Source organism: Petaurus breviceps, unplaced genomic scaffold, assembly GCF_028583685.1.
Source record: "Petaurus breviceps papuanus isolate PSGF00001 unplaced genomic scaffold, PetGlider_PUasm1.0 90897, whole genome shotgun sequence".
Classification (NCBI taxonomy): domain Eukaryota; kingdom Metazoa; phylum Chordata; class Mammalia; order Diprotodontia; family Petauridae; genus Petaurus; species Petaurus breviceps.
Genome location: NW_027187374.1, coordinates 402,118 through 419,208, shown reverse-complemented (window position 1 = coordinate 419,208; position 17,091 = coordinate 402,118). Strand labels below are relative to the sequence as shown.

The 17,091-nt window shown below is 37.3% G+C and overlaps 1 protein-coding gene across 4 annotated transcripts in view; it reads right to left on the bottom strand.

Annotated features, from left to right (window-relative positions):
- PKNOX1 (PBX/knotted 1 homeobox 1) overlaps nt 1–17,091 on the bottom strand; it is a 182,667-nt gene that overhangs the window by 164,606 nt on the left and 970 nt on the right. The window lies entirely within an intron of this gene.

Below are 17,091 nucleotides of genomic sequence, written 5' to 3'. Positions count from 1 at the left end.
ACACTAAGAGAGAGGAAGCTGGAGAAAATTGTGCCTTAGTATTATGTTTGCTTAAATATTTTCTTCCAATTGTAAAATTCTGTAGGTTTCTGGAATAAGCCCACCTCAAAACATGCTAGTAGTAATTCTTGAAATGTAAATAACTTTCTTCATGCTCAATTTACAAACAATTAGAAAGCTAATAAGAATGTAGTGATGGTTATAATAGAAGTTATAATACATAGCTCTTATAATAAATTAAATGGTTTGGGGAGGCACGACTAACAAACTGAAGGAAACAGACAGAAACAGCCAAGTATGTTGTTGTTTCTTTTGCCCCAGAACTAGATCGTTATTTGGGAAGAATGCCATTTCAGCCTTTGATTCAAAAAAGGGCAATGATTTCCATAATGCTATCCCTATCACATTAATGAAAAAGAGTCAAATGACCAAAAAGTAAGCTGGACATCAGGGCTTTTTCCCCCATCAGTGGTTTTTTCAAGAAATTAAGTTCTAGGCCAAATTCTAGGATCAATGCCTTTTCCACCCCATAATTTTAAAAGCACCTGACTTTACATAAATTTCTTTACCACCCTGTGGGTTAGGTAGTACAGTATTATTACATTCATTTTACATAAAGAATAAGTAAGGAACTATATTCTACACACTATCTAATCTGCATTGTCAGTTAAATCAATAATACAATTTATTGTTGTTCAGTTATTTTTCAGTCATGTCTGAACCTTTGTGACCTCATTTGGAGTTTTCTTTTCAAAGATACTGGAATGTTTTGTCATTTCCTTCTCCAGCTCATTTTACAGATGAGAAAACTGAAGTTAACAGGGTTAAGTGACTTGCCCAAGGTCACACAGTTAATGGGTGTCTGCTGTCATATCTGAACTCAGGTCTACCTGATTTCAGGCCCAGTGTTCTATCTACTGAGCTATCTATCTAGTCTGCATTATCAGTTACATAAATAGCATAATACATAAGTAGTATGCCCTTGATGACCCTAAGTAAATAATTAAAAGATGTATTATCATCAGCAAACTATGCTTTTGGATTTACAGATACATAATTTTGGAAAAAAATCAACTAGAAACTGTAAAGGTTTCACACTAAAAAGGTTGAATTTCTAGATTCTTTTAGAATTGTCCCTAGAATAGAGCACCAAATTCATCAATGATAACTGACATTTATATATACTGCTTTAAGGTTTACAAGCATGGGGACTAGACTTGTGATTTCATTTTGATACTGAACTCTTGAGTAAGGAAAATCCCTCTAACATCTCACATTGGCACTGCCTTCCTTAACCTGTAGTCAGAAAGTTGTCTAGAGCACTGAGAGGCTAAAGTGCTTTCCCGGGTTCATGCTGTCAATATGGTCAGTGGCAGGACTACAACCCAGATCTTGCTGGGTTCAAAGTTAAGTCTCTATCCATTATGACAGGCTGCCTTACAAAGCACTCATTTGATGATCTTTAGCAACCCTGTCAGATATTAGTATTTTAGGACCTATCTCACAGGTAAAATACTAATATTTCCATTTTACAGATGAATAAATAGGCTTAGGGAAGTGACTTCACTTGATCCTCACAACAACTTTGTGAAATAGGTGCTATTATAATCACCCCACCTCTTTTTCCTTCAAAAGAAAAAACAGAGTTTGAGAGAGATTAAAGGGTTGCCAGGGATCACAAAGCTAGCGTCTGAGGCTGAATTTGAACTTGGGTCTTCTCCAAGTCTAGCACTCTTCTCACTGTACCCACCAGTTAGCCAATCAAATGCTCAAATGAAATAACATACAGTGCTTTGCAAGCCTTAAAAGGCTATATGCATTTTATATATTTGCCCTAACATGTAACCTCTACAACCTAACATTTCAATATATCTCACGCTACTACTCTCTGTAAAGATTCTTAATCTTTTTTGTGTCAAGGGCCCTGCTAACAAATTGGCCAAATCTATGGACCCCTTCTAAGAATGAGGTTTTTAAATGCAGAAAATATAACACATAGGATTACAAAGGAAACTAAAGGTTAGCAATAATTAAAATTTAATTTTTCCCCTATCTATGGTCACAGACCCTCTGAAATCTATCTACTTTAAGCTAAATCTGGCTCTCTAAAACTGTGCACTTACTGTTTCTAATTCTACCATTTGAGGCCAAGAGCCAGCTATCATTTCTCCACACAAAACTTCTCTGGGCAATTCCGTCAACCAATTTTCACATTCATTATTTTGAGGAATTTCACCATTCATCCTGTCCTCTGGATGAGTAATAATCAATGTTTATCAATAGCAAGTCTATCAATAGCAAATCAATACTTTTTAATTGCTTGTTGACTTGACCTATAGTATCCAATTACCCAGGAACTTGTCAAAACACTCTACAAGATAAGTGGATGGCTGAATCCCTAAATCCCTGCACCAGGATTTGTGAAATGCTTGATAACAGACATAGGTTGTCAATGTGCCAATCTATTCAGAATCTGGATGTTAGACCTCCTCTGGACAAGAAGGAAAAAAACAATCCACAACCATTTCCTTGTCAGGGATGGCTGTAACAAAAAACAACCAAATCTCTATCACCCACATTGAAATGTGTGAGCACATGGCAAAAATGAGAGAGACCTGGCTGGGATGTGTTTCTGGGAGCAAGGCAAACAAAAGTCATTTGTAAGATAAGTGCTTTAGCCATTGGCTAACAGGACTGGCTTAGAAGAGCTATATCCCTTCTCTGGAGCTAAAAAGAGACTTACTAACCACAGCATATTAGGCCTAAAAAAAAACACTTCAGCAGAAGGACTACAGATGAAGTACTCTGGATGAGTATGAAGCTGAAACAACCGATGACCTCTGCTCCACTTCCCCAGCTCCAGAAATACATCTCAACTTGATCTTCCCACACACAAAGGGTGCTTACCAACAGAATGGTGAAGGTTATTCAGACTTTACCCACCACACTCCATTCCCCTCCAGGTACAGGTGAAAGGAGAAGCATGGACCAAAAAAGCCAAAGATGATAAACGAATTCACAGGATAAAAAGGTACCAAATACATCATAAAAACTCAAATGTACCTTACATGCTTATATGTTTTACCTGTGATGGCACTTTCATATAGCAATGAAAATTCCATTACCTGAAGCTAAGGTATAAGAACAAAACTGCATCAACTATAAATTTTCACAGGCCACTAACCCAATACCACCCCCCAAACCCCCAAGTAAATTCTCTCAGGACTAAGACCCAGTAAGTCAATAGGTAAATCTTGTCATATCCTTTTACCACAGGTCAGTTGGGATGTCAATAAACTGTTGTGAACCAAGAAACTATTGTAAGAAAAATTCAGTGTGCTCCAGATATCTTTTCCTCTAAAATTCATAAATGTTAACTTAAACATGGGAGAAAATTAACTATTAAAAATAATTCTAAGCAACATGGTGCTGACAAAAAAAAACTAACCCATTTTTTGAATACTGGCTAAACAAATAGTACATAAATATAATTACTATAAGGTCAAATTGCAATTATGGGAAGATATACATACATGAGTGATACACCTCACTACTGTAACCTGAGTCCCAAAGACCACTGGTATGAGACTCTCTTTATGAACCTCAAGGGGAGAGTTGGTGACAATAGGAAAACAAGAGCTCTTCAGCTTTCTTCCTTGTAGAGATTCTTCTCTCTCTTTAGAGTCCCTTCAGTTTCTTCGGGTTCTGTAACTGTTTCAAGTGCTTATGGCTTCCAGCTAGAAAATATTGGCCCCACTTAATGTTGCTGAAGGAAAAGACTCTGGGAAGAAGCTGACCCGAGAGAATAAACTAGCAGCCTCTACCATGTCCCTGTACCCAGCATGCTATACTAGAAACTGTGGGGAACTTCCCCTAGGGTGAGATGTAGGACTCTCAGTTGAGCTGTTACCTCACTCTCTATGGGAGAGATCCTTCACTCTCTATTGTCTGGTACAACATTCTCTTATGTATCCTTTCTCTGATTTCCATGTTTGCTACTCAACTTGGATAAAGGGATTTCTTTGCTATCTGTCATGTGTGTTCATTGTGGAACTGGTACTTGTGAAGGGAGATGATCCCTGGATATAAAGCTTGAGGTCCTCCTTTCCCCATTAACAAAGCAGCAATAGAAGTTAGCTTGAACCTGGAACTCACATCCCCAGCCTACACTACAATATTTAAAGGAACAGGTAGTTATAATTCTAACCTTGTAACCCTGTCTCTCAGGAGAATAAAGTAGCCAAGTTTCTGGCCTTAAGCAGAACCTTGGTTAACCTTAACTGCTTTTTCTGGCTGGAGATAGTCTCCTTTGTAGAAGGGGTGGGGGTGTCTGCCCCTTATAAAAGTGCACAACATCCCCATGCTACATGGAAGACAGCCCCATGTTACATTACAATTACATAAATTATATGTATAAAAGTCAGATAAAGCCAGATAAAAATAAAGAAGGGTACACAAAAACAAAAAGGACCAAATGAAATAGTCAATGCATTCATTTTTTAAAATATACTAATAATAGATAAAAACAATGGAAGCTTACATTTTCATTCTCTATCATTTACAAAATTATTTTTCTTTAGTTTTCATTTGTGTGCTTTTTCAGTGAATTGTGATTGTAACAAATTAAAAAAACAAACAGGGGTTTCCTCTGGCTCTTAAATAACTTAACACCTTATGCAAAGTGAGATAGATCACATCTTGCTACAAAAATACCATACAACACAATAATGTATAACCAGCAGTCTTTATTTCAATTTACATCAGACAAAATTTTGAATCAAATAAATTAGTTTCTTGCAACAGCCAGGATGAATTTCAAATCAAAATGAAAACACATTCCAAGAATAATTTTGTCATTGACTCAAAAAACAACCTATACCTGACCAAGAATACCTTATTTGGTATCACCAAGTGGGTCATTCAGCCTTCACCCAAAACAGTCTATTCAGCTTTTGAATAGCTATTTGGATTTCCTCCCCTTATTTTAAGCCTCAAATTTCCTCTGTAATTCTATCACACTATTATTTCTGCCCTCTGGAGTCAGGCAGAGCAAGTCTAATTCTTGTGTCCACAAGAATTTGTCTAACCCTTGTTAAGATTTTTATAAGCATGTTAGATAAGAGTATACACATCAAAATTGTAGATGACAAAGTTGATGGAATACACTGGATAAAAGAGTATCTTGGACTAAAACACTACTGTGTTTCCCCGATAATAAGACCTATCCCGAAAATAAGCCCTCCCCTTACTGTGCAAGATTCCTCTAAAATAAGCCTTCCCCGAAAATAAGCCCTATTGAGATTGCTACTGCAGTGAAGGTGATCCCCTGCGCTACATGCTACATTACGGTACCCTCTGTATGCACCATTCCCCCCCCGCCCCCCATGAAACGCACGCTGCGCTCCGAGCTGCATCCAAACAGAGCTGCAGCAGTGAGCGCATCATCCTGTTCTTCCCCAGTGATTTGCTTGCTGGCGCCATTGAGAGCAGTGCCGCAGAGGAGAGCTAAGGCAGGACAACATAAGCCCTCCCCTGAAAATAAGCCCTCTGGTGTTTTTCTTTCCAAAAAAAAAAATTAATAAGACAGTGTCTTATTATTGGGGAAACATGGTATGTCAAATCCAGTAAGATGAAATTTAAGGGACACTAATACACTGTTGGAACTGTGAACTGATCCAACCATTCTGGAGAACAATCTGGAATCATGCTGAAAGAATTATAAACCTGGTTATTTCCCAAGGTGATCGGGGGAAAAGAAAAAGAACCTATATGGTCTAAAATATTTATAGCAGCCTTTTTTTTTTGCTTTTTGGAGCACAACTGGGGTTAAGTGACTGGCCCAAGGTCACATGGCTAGTTTTTGTGTTAAAGTGTCTGAGGTCAGATTTGAACTCTGGTCCTCCTGACTCCAGGGCTGGTGCTCTATTCACTTTGTCACCTAGCCCCCCCATAGCAGCTTTTTTTGTGGTGGCAAAAAACTGGAAATTGAGTGGATGCACACCAATTGCAGAACATCTAAACAAATTATGGCATATGTTTATGATGGAAAACTACTGTTATAAGAAATGATGAACAGGTTGATTTTAGAAAAACATGGAAAGACTTGCATGGAATTATGGAGTGCAATGAGCAGAACAGAGAGAACAGTTGTAAAGAGGAACAGCAATATTGTTCAAAGAATAACTAAGCTATTCTGAGTATTAATAATAGTCAAATCAACTACAAAAGACCCATGTCAGATGTTACCCACTTCCAGAGAAAGAACTGATGAACAGAAGTATGTATAGTATGGTGTTGTGTGTGTCTGTGTAAAATTCTGGCCTCTAGTATGGTTATCGAGGGAAAATGTATCATCTCTATCTCTTCAAGGTTGACCACACTAGTTTAGGGATGTTTCATTTATATGGAAATAGGTGACTAGACCTAATGACCTCTTAATGACCTCCTAGCTCTAGGGTACTATGACATTTACATCATTAAACAGATCTAAAATTCCCCCCACACACACAATTTTTAAAATAACATTAAGTTCTACACTTGACTTTCCAATTCAGAGATCCTGTGATTGTACAGATACACTCTACTACCTGCACAGCCTCCCTACATCCAGTATGTTACCATATCTTAATTTTAAAAAATCCTAACTAGTAGATTAAGGTCAAGAAAATAGCACATAGTTATATTTTAGACTTGAAGATTCCTTGAAAATTTTAGCAGATTAGCTTATGCAATGACCCTGTGATTACTGATATCATTCATAAAGAGAGGACATATGCTCTCTAAAGGTATTCTCTCCATTGTCATGGAAATAATCAAGTGCAGAGTCCAACTTGAGCAGGAATGTCCCACAGGTCTTCTAGATGCTTCTGTTTCATGCATAGCATTGTGCTAATTGTGTCAAATCCAAAAATACGTCAGATGTTCCTGAATGATAGCCATAATCATTATAAAGGAGTGGTTTCAAAACTTTACATAGTAATGCCTATCTCTCCTTTTAAAAAAAAATTAACTGCCACACACTCCTTTTTAAAACAATCTATTAGAGTTAATCCAATTTATTACAATTTTACATAAAAGATTTTTACACAAAACAAACTTTTGGACAAAATTTCCTGCAATATCAATCTGCAACATAATAAATATCAATCATATTATGGGTTAGTGTTTGAGATTGTTGTTCAAGAGGTCTCAAAAATGTGGAGTGACAGATGAGATTGTTACTCATAATTCTTTTCACTAATCAAGAGTGTTATGTTGTCATAACTACAAGAGAAAACTGCATTTGACACCAATGTTATGAATAACCAATTTTTTATTTTTTTGCTTAATAAACCATAAATTCAGCAGTAGCCAAGACATTTTAAGATTTTCAGATTCAAATGCTTGCTTCAAAGTACTATCACAGAACAAATATATTAAGCATTCTTGTTCATAAGGCCAAGTTCTCAAGAGCAAATTTTATAAGCAAATTTATACAATAAAATCAATCCTTTTGATGTCACTGATGTAGTTATTGTTATTTAAATTACCTAATTTTCAAGAAAAATCCTCACTGTGTCAATATATTTTGCATGTATTAAAGACCTCAGCTGATTAGTTTTCATGCTATAGGAAGCTAAAGTATTCATACGAAACAAACACAGCAATCTTTTCTCTTCATCAGTGAATGCCAATTAATTTACATATAAATAAAAATTTGTATATACATATAAAAGCTACATATGTATATATAAATTTAGAGAGAGAGACTATATGTTCTGGATTTGGGCTACTTTGTATTTTTTTATCTACTTAAACTCTCTCTTGTCACTGCTTCAATAGCACAGGTCTATTTTCTCTTCAACTCAAGTTACATTTTATCTATTAAGGCACATTGCTTTACTTTAAAAAAAAAAACTACACCTAAGTGATAGGAGGTATATGGTCAAAAGTATCAAAAGTGGGGCAGCCAGGTAGTGCAGTGAGTAAGAGCACCGGCCCCCAGAGTCGGGATGACCTGGGATCAAATTCAGTCTCAGACACTTAGCACCAACCCAGAAACACCTGGCCGTGTAACCTTGAGCAAGTTACTTAACCCCAAATGCTTTAAAAAAAAAAAAAAAAGTATCAAAAGCTTCAAGGAGGTTGACTGAAGAAAAAAAAAAAGCTAATCAGTTAACAGATTGTTGATAACTAGAGGGCACAGTTTCAACACAGTGTGATCAGGAACCACATATTTACCTTGGACAGATACTGTGTATGGTTAATAAACTGGGCCCAGAATTAAAACAGGAGAAAATGAGGCTGGAGTGCCTTAGGGAAAGTACAAAGTTCTTAATAATGCCACCAAAGCTTCTTCCTGCAATAAAGCCCTTCTTCTAATGTTGTATGGCTGGGAGTCATAGGATGCTATAGGCTTTAAAAAATTGAAATTAAAGATCATTCAAATGGCAATGGAAAGATTTTCACAGTGGACATAACCAGGCTGTTACATGTGACAAAAATGAAATTAAGAAGTATCGTAAAAGCTGTAATAAAAAAGATAAGCTAATAAAATGGGAGAAGCAAGAGGTTTTGTTCAGTCATTTTCCAGTTGTGTCTGACTTTTCATGACCTCATTTAGGGTTTTCTTGAAAAGGTACTGGAATTATCTGCCATTGCCTTTTCCAGCTCATTTTATAGATGAGAAAACAGAGGCAAAAGTTAAGTGACTTTCCACAGTCACACTGCCAGATCTGAACTCAGGAAAATGAATCTTCCTGACTCCAGGCCCTGCACTCTAACCCACTGCACCACCAAGCTGCTCAAAGCAAGAGGTAACAAACATCAAGAGGAATGTCTTTATTAGCCCATTGGGTGGATTCATTCTTGGCAAGTTTGCCATAGGAGGACTTCCACAGGAGTTGTATAAGATAGGTAGGCACAGTTGGATTGTGATCTTCAACACTGCTAAGAATACTGGCAACAACGAGATCACAAATCCATTCAGTATCTTAGTAAGGAATAATTGAATATCTATTAGCAACTATAACATTTTACTATATTTCCACAGTAAATAGCAACCAAGTTAACCATGAATATTTTTGAAAATGAAGTTTTGGGGCGGCCAGGTAGTACAGCGAGTAAGAGCATCGGCTCCAGTGTTGAGAAGACCTGGAGATCGAATCCCGGGCTCAGACACTTAGCACCCACCCAGAAATACCTGGCCGTGTAACCTTGAGCAAGTTACTTAATCCCAATTGCTTAGGGGCGGCCGAGTGGCTCAGCGAGTGGGAGCACCGGCTCCAGTGTCGGGATGACCTGGATCGGGTCCAGGCTTAGATACTCAGCACCACACCCAGAAATGACTGGCCGTGTAACTTTGAGCAGGTTACTTAGCCCTGATTGCTTTAAAAAAAAAAAATGAAGTTTTATGGGGCAGGTGGAGAAGTGAATAGTGCACCGGCCCTGAGGTCAGGACGGCCTAAGTTCAAATCCAAAATCAGACAATTGACACTTACCTAGCTATATGACCTTGGGCAAGTTGCTTAACCCCAACTGCCTTGCCTTTCTTCCTCAAAAATAAATTTTTTTTTGCCAGTTTCTAAAAAGTGACACAAAGGAAAAGACCTTTATGAACCAAATTGCCTAATTTTATATATTGAGGCTACACATTTACAATTCATTTGAGCCAAAGTTCCCCATTCTGACATTAATTCTATCCAAAAAATTAAATAAATGTCATGTATTTATCTGAACCATACTTGTACCCTCTCCAACTTAGAAGTAAAAGCTACGTCTCTCAGATCCTTTAATTAAATGCTAGCTAACCTGGGTTGTAACAGTCCTAGTGGTTATCTGCCCAGCCTACTACTTAGCAAGCAGATTTTAGTGATTTGATCACCCAAAGCAAAGAGGATATTCAATTTGAATGTGTAAATAACTATCCTTTCATGAGGTCTAAAGGCGTAATCAGATTGAGTCCAAGAGGATCAATTCCTTCCCTCATAAAAGCCAGAGAAGACACTGAATTTTTACCTAATCCAAAGAATTTACTCTCAACTCATATTTCTAAATTGTATGTAACACAGTACAATTATAAAGGACTTTTCACACGTGAGCTTTCTAACTGTGGGGAGGAGGCAGTTCAAGAACACTTGTACTGTTATCATTATTCTACTGGTAGGAAACCAGCTTCAACTCTTGAGGTGTTAAATGATTTTGTCAAGATCAGCTAATAAATGGCAGAGCTAGGAATTCAAATCCAGGTTTGAGTGAATCCATTCCTATTTTCCACTATACTAATGCCTTATTTATATACTCAGTGAATTCCCCAAATAGAGTAAACAGAATTTTACCAGATTTGGTACCTAAATTTATGTTTTAATCATTTTTACAAAAATTATTCTCAAATGTATATTTTCTTAAATGAATCATACTGAATATAATTTTAAGTATTTTTATTTTTGAGAAATTGGGGTCATACATACGTATGACAATTAATGTGGTACAATATAATTCTTTGAGGCTGGTAGAGTTGTTTCCCCACACACCACAGTAAACAGCAACTCAGTTATATAAGACCTTCCTCAAAAGCCCACGAAGATGTACAAATATAATTATCATACTTTTTACAAATGAGAAATAGATCAGAAAGGTTAAGTGACTTGCCCAAGGTCAGAGAAATTACAACAAGGATCTGAACACACATCCTGACTACAAACCTAGGTTCCATTCTACTATTCTCATGTTCTCCAGTGCTAACTGTATGCTATGCTTTGTGTAAAATGTTAGGAAAAATTAAAAAAATCCCTGCTCTCAGGGTGCTCACACTCTAAGTGGAGGTGAAAACACATTCAAAATTCAGTTGCAGAGGAGATGGAATGGCCTGGAATTTCTAAAGGTACAAGATGACAGTGCTCAAGTACTGCAAGTAATAGAGGAAAGAAGGCTGTAAGGCCTGGAAGACATTAAGAGATTGTGGTGAAGCAAATGGCTCAGACCTGATGGTCCTGAGTCACAAGAAGTTAACAGAGCTGATTCCCATCTTATCCAAATCACATAAACAGTCAAGAAGCAAAGAAAGAAGGCACCCCTAAATCATGGTAAATTTTCCCAGGCTAGCAGTCACCAGTGGGTTCAGCTAGGGAAGGAAAGGATGAGAGAGACACACCTGTTAACAGCTTAATTTTCAATACATATGGACAGCAAGTCAGATACAGAGGGACCAACCTCAGTGCATTGTGCATAATTATGGTACCGTGTTTATTTAACTAGACCTTGGCATATAAACCAATTTGGAGTAAGGTGAAGAGCTCTATTCACTCCCTGGGGGACAGAGGAATTCCTGGAAGTTCCAGAACCTGAGCAGAAACCCCCTAAATAACTAGAGGATCTCAGGGATTGAGATGGGTGAGGATCAGTGGAGATCACTGCTCTGGTAGGAGTTGGTGCTTGGGATCAGTCAAGGTTGGCAGTTCAGGGTCAACAGGACTAAAGAAACCTACCTGCTGGGGAACGGTTAGTTGACCCCCCCAAAGTGTCTGAGTTAGCCTCTAATCACAAAAAAGATTCTTACCACTGCCCAAAGTAGCTCCTGGAACACCTGGAGAGTTGCTATTTAGGTCAGAAATAACAAGCAGTTAATAAACACCTATTAAGTCTACTGGGGAGCAGCTAAATGGTGAATGGATAGAATGCTCAACCTGGACTCATTTTCCTGAATTCAAATCTAGCTTCAGTATCCACTATATACCACAGTCCCTGCCCTTAAGGAATTCAGTTTTTTGGAGATGACGTACAAATAAGCTACATACAACATAAACCAGAAATAATTATCAGAGGGAAGGCACTATAATTAATGGGATTCAGGAAATGCTTCCTATAAAAGGTATCTATCATTTTAGTTAGAACTTGAAAGAAACCAAGGAATCCAGGAGGGAGAGATGATGAGGGAAAGCATTCCAAGACATGGAAAATGGCCAGTGAAAATGCTCAGCCAAAAGTGATGTCTTATTGGAGAAACAAGGAAAAATGTGTAACAGAATTACAGTACATAAATGAAGGGTAAGAAAACGGAAAAGGTCAGGTGGGGGGGATGTGGGGATAGTCATGTTTCATATTTGATCTCAGAAGTAACAAGTAGTCACTGAATTGTAAAGTGACATGGTCAGACTTATACTTTGAGAATAACACTCTGACAGACAAGTAGAAGATGGTCTAGAGTGGAAAGAGACTTGTGTCAAGGAGACCAATCAGCAACAGTCCAAGTGTGATGTGATGAAGACCTGTACCACAGCAGTGTCAGAGGAGGCTATTTGCTTGACAGCTGCTAGGAGTTGATCCAGAGGAGACCATCATCTGGAAGATACGGTTCCTCTCCTCCTTTTTTTTTCTCCAGGCATCTAACAGCTGGTGTTTTATTTTGTTTTTAGTTATTATAGGATCATAAATTTAGAGCTAAAAGACATATTAAAAGCCAACTAGTCCAACTTGCTCATTTTACAGGCTCAAAGAAATTAAGAGACTTGCCAGTGGCCACAGAGACAATAAATTTGAGAGGATTCCAGGTCCAGCTATCTAAAATTCTCTGATCTGATCTGCCTTTTTATCTGTCAAGTTGCCAGCAGTCACTTCTTACTTCAGTCAGTCTATCTGACCCTAACTAATCTGTCTCATCTGAAATACCAGCTAATTACAATTATTAGAATTTTGTGTAAAATAACAGCAAACAGTTTCTAGTTAAGAGCCTGGGGAAGAGAAGTCTTTCCTAGAAGAAAGAATGCAAATTTTATTACAAATATTTTGTAGGCATCTGCTTTCATTCCAAGAGATGAGAATGACAATTAAATGACATCTGGGTAAATAAAGTATTGATGCCTAACTCCTGTACTTTGGGGAAATGAAAAATATACCAATTTTCTGACATCTGTAGTTTTTAAAAAGCTGAACATTTAAAGGGAAAGAACCAAGATACAACTCATTTACACTCTAAAGTATTTAAATCCACATTGCAGGAAGCTTAAAACTTAAGTATATTATTTAAATCATGCATTATTTTTTGCTTGAAATATCCTTATTAACCACTTCTCCATCTTCATTTTAAGGAAGAAATTGGGGTAAAAAATTCATACCAAGTGAGTGGAATTGATTCTAAGAAAATCTAAGCAATTTAAGAACAGGAGCTGTATGGCTTCTGTCTTTAAATTTCCCCAAGCTTAACAAAGTTCCTAGCATGTTAAGGACTTAATAAATACTTGTGGGGAAAACAGAACCTAGAACTGAAACTGTGTTTCTTCTTCCAAAATCAATGCTTCTACCACAAGATCATATTACTAATGACTTTACTAGAACATTTTTCTTGACAATTTCTTAACTGCAGAATTTAAAAAAAAAGACAACATGCAAGATCCTAACTAAATATCCTCAAACAACAAAAACCTTTGAATAAAGTTCTTTATGTTACCATTAAGTGGAAAAAGCACATCTAAAAAATTTCATTCCTGTAAAACATTTTCCTACAATACTACAAGCATACCTCATTTTACTGCACTTGCCATAGATCGTGTTTTTTTTACAAACTGAAGGTCTGTGGCAAACCTGCATCAAACAAGTCTACTGGTGCCATTTTTCCAACAGCATGTGCTCACATTCGTGTCTGTGTCACGTTTTGGTAATTCTCACAATATTTCAAACTTTTTCATTATTATATCTGTTATGGTGATCTGTGATCAGCAATCTTTGATGTTACTATCGTAATTGTTTTGGGGCACCACAAACCACACCCATATTTAAGATGGAAAACTTAATTCATAAAAGCTGCTATATGTAAACACATACAAATACACATATATGTATCCATGTGTGTATATGCATCTTATGTACCTCTGATGTACAATTTATGTGTGATCTAGAAATATCTATGGCCACTTCCATGAATTATTTAACCTAAAGATTTATATGGATCAAGGAATTCCAAAGGTTCTAGGTATAATTTCCCCCCCGACTTTCAAAAGGGAGAAAAGGCATATTTGTTGAAAATAAATGCACTTAAAATAATTTTAGGGCAAATAACAGCCACAAAGACAATATTACTAGTTATTGCTCTTTAATCTTACATCCAACATCAATATGCAGCATTTCAATAACTCACGAAGAGTAACTGAAATAGTTGTTTGCTTTTTGGTGATTTGTTGAGTTCTCTAAGGAAGAAAAAAAAGAACTGTTAAAGCCCAACAATTGCTGTCTTCTACCTCAAATTACCTACTTGACAAATTATGGTATCTGAATGTAATGGAATATTAATGTGCCACCAAAAGAAGACAAAAATAATAATTTCAGAGATATTCAGCAAGACTAGTATTAGTTGATACCAAGTGAAATTGAGCAGAATTAAAAGACCAATATTTTTATATAATAACAATAATGTAGAGAAAAACATATTGGAAAGACTTAAGGTCTCTGATCAATGTAAAGATCAACCATGACTCCTGAGGACAGATAATCCACTTCCAGACAGAGAAGCAATAGTTTCAAAGGGGAAGAATAAAAGTCATCTTTTGACATGGTCAATGTAGGGGTTTATACTGCCGGACATATGTGTTACATGAATTATTTTTTCCTTTTTCCATGGGAGTGGGGAGTTGTAATTGTTGCCTCTTTCCCTACTTCAAAAAAAAAAAAGATTGAAACTTTTTTTAAATTGCACTTAGGAGAACAGAAGGAAGACCAGAATGAAATACAGCCAAGCAAAACAGCTTAGAAAGTTACGTATTGAATTTATTATATAATTAAAAGGAAAAGCAAGCTGTACTTAAGAGATTCAGTTTCAAGTACATGCTCTTTTTTCTTGTTCTTCTGATTTGGTGTTTCTTAAGCTGAGAATAAAAAACATCAAATTACCTATTTGATAGGAGCTAATGAGGTCACCAACATTAAAAGTATAGATAAAGAGTCCTAGGATAGAGTTTTGTCAGACATCTATAATGAGGTCATGATATGGACGACAAATTACCATAAGAAATTAGCAAACAATATAGTGGGGGGAAGGAAAGAAAGGAAAAGGGGGAAGGAGAGAGAGGGAGGGGGAGAGAGGGAAAGAGACAGAGAGAGAGGGAGAGATACATGAGAGGGAGAGAGAGACATACAGAGACAGAGAGACAGAGACAGAATCATCTCAAAAACCTAGAGAGGAGAAAGCATCCAAGAGGAGATAATAATCAACAGTGTCAAATGTTGTAAAGAAGTCAAAAACCAAGTTAAAGTCATCATATTTTGCAATTTGGAAGTCACTAGTTGATGCAGAATACAGCTGCTTCTCAGAATAGGATGGAAAGAACCAGGAAAACAATATAAACACTGATAACAGAAATGAAGACAACTGACCAAGCTTGGTTATCAAAGAGCTTTGTAAAGACACCTTCCCTATTAAAAAAAAAAATTTAGTAGAGGAGGGGCCCATGAGTGTGGAACACTGCATACATCCAATCTTTCAGATATGATGCCTAGTTTTACAATTTTTTTTCCTTTTTTCTCTTTCATTATTTGAAGTCACTTAACTCACCAAGAATAATAAATTGCTGAAAAGATGCCAACCTGCAATGATAGAGAGAATCATAGATGCAGTCCCCATTCTTACTGTTAATGGTGGACTCTGGGAGGTGAAGAATACAGTAAATAAATTTTAAAACAAAATATATCCCAAAAAAGTATTCAAAAAAAATTAAGAGATTGTGACTTTTAAAACAATTTCTGTTGAAGGGATAGGTTAGGAAGCCAGACTCTAACAAATTGAGAAGTGAGAAGACAAAGCACATATGTGAGTCAGATTTTTCAAGGAGTTAAAATAGGATTAACAGTTTGCAGGGCTGATACTCTAGTAATGATTTTAATTTAAGAGTTGATGTTAGCAGGTTTGTAGTTAGCAAAGAAGAGGGTCAATAGATAAGGTGAATACTAGAGAGCCTAGTAGATAACGATGGGGTCAGATTCTGCTAAAGAAGAAAAGAATACTGAGATCGAGAACAAATGTGGATGGTTTGGCCTTGGAAAGGCTGGAAAAGATTGGAGTATCTGAAGAGCGCTAAACTTGAAGATTCCAAGGTTTAAAATCCTATCTGCCATATTTACTAGCAGTAAGGGACAATTCAAGTCACTTAAGCCTCTCTGAGCTCAATTTTCTGACCTGTAAAAAGGGGATACAAACACCTGTGGCGCCTACTTTAGAGTTGTTATGAGGTCTGAGATCTATGCAAAGTTATTTACAAACTTCACAAAACGTATATAAATGTCAGGTATTACTACTGCATTGCAGGTTCCTAAATGTTTAACTGAGTCAGCCTTACAAAGATGACGAAAATTGCCAAATTCTATTTGGAATCATAACTAAAGATCGATAATTTTCATTCCAGCCCTTCTATGCTTCCACTGATTAGTGACTAGTTCCCTGGATTCTAAGATCTAAGCCTTTAGGGGTCTACTGCACATTTTAAAATGTGTAAGACACGAGATACAGATCTTTTAAAATTATTTTTCGTTTTTAATGATCTGCCTCGATAAAAAGGTATTTGGGAAATAGGGAGGAAATAATCATGACGAATGCAACTAAGTTTTAATGTTTATGGTCGACTCAAGGGCTTGGTATATTTATATTATTGTAGTGATGAACGGCTTTTTGGTCACCAGCTTCCCACCTAGTGTAAAGTTTTAGTGGTGGTAACAAATTGCACATCCCAAGACAATGCACGTGTAAATTAATAGTTTAAGCTTTGGGCTGGGAAGGCCACAGAAAAGCCAAACGAAACTGAAATCTGTCCCAAGGCAAGGATCGCAAAGCCCGCTATTTGCTAGATATGACTCCGGCCTGTAACCATTGCCACAGCTGAAGGGGGAAAGAAAATCCTCACCGATCTGGCGCACCCGAATCACCCGTGTGCACACAAGCCGGGGAGGTGGTTCCCACCCCCATCACTCCTCCTTCCAGGGCTTTCCCTGCCCCCATCCTAAGAGCAGGAGGAGCCGCCATCTTCAACTCTTCCTTCCACCATTATACAACCTCTCTTCTCCCCACTGCCCTCGCCGTCCTCCAGCCTCTTCCCCCCCCCCCCCCCCCCCCCCCCCCCCCCCCCCCCCCCC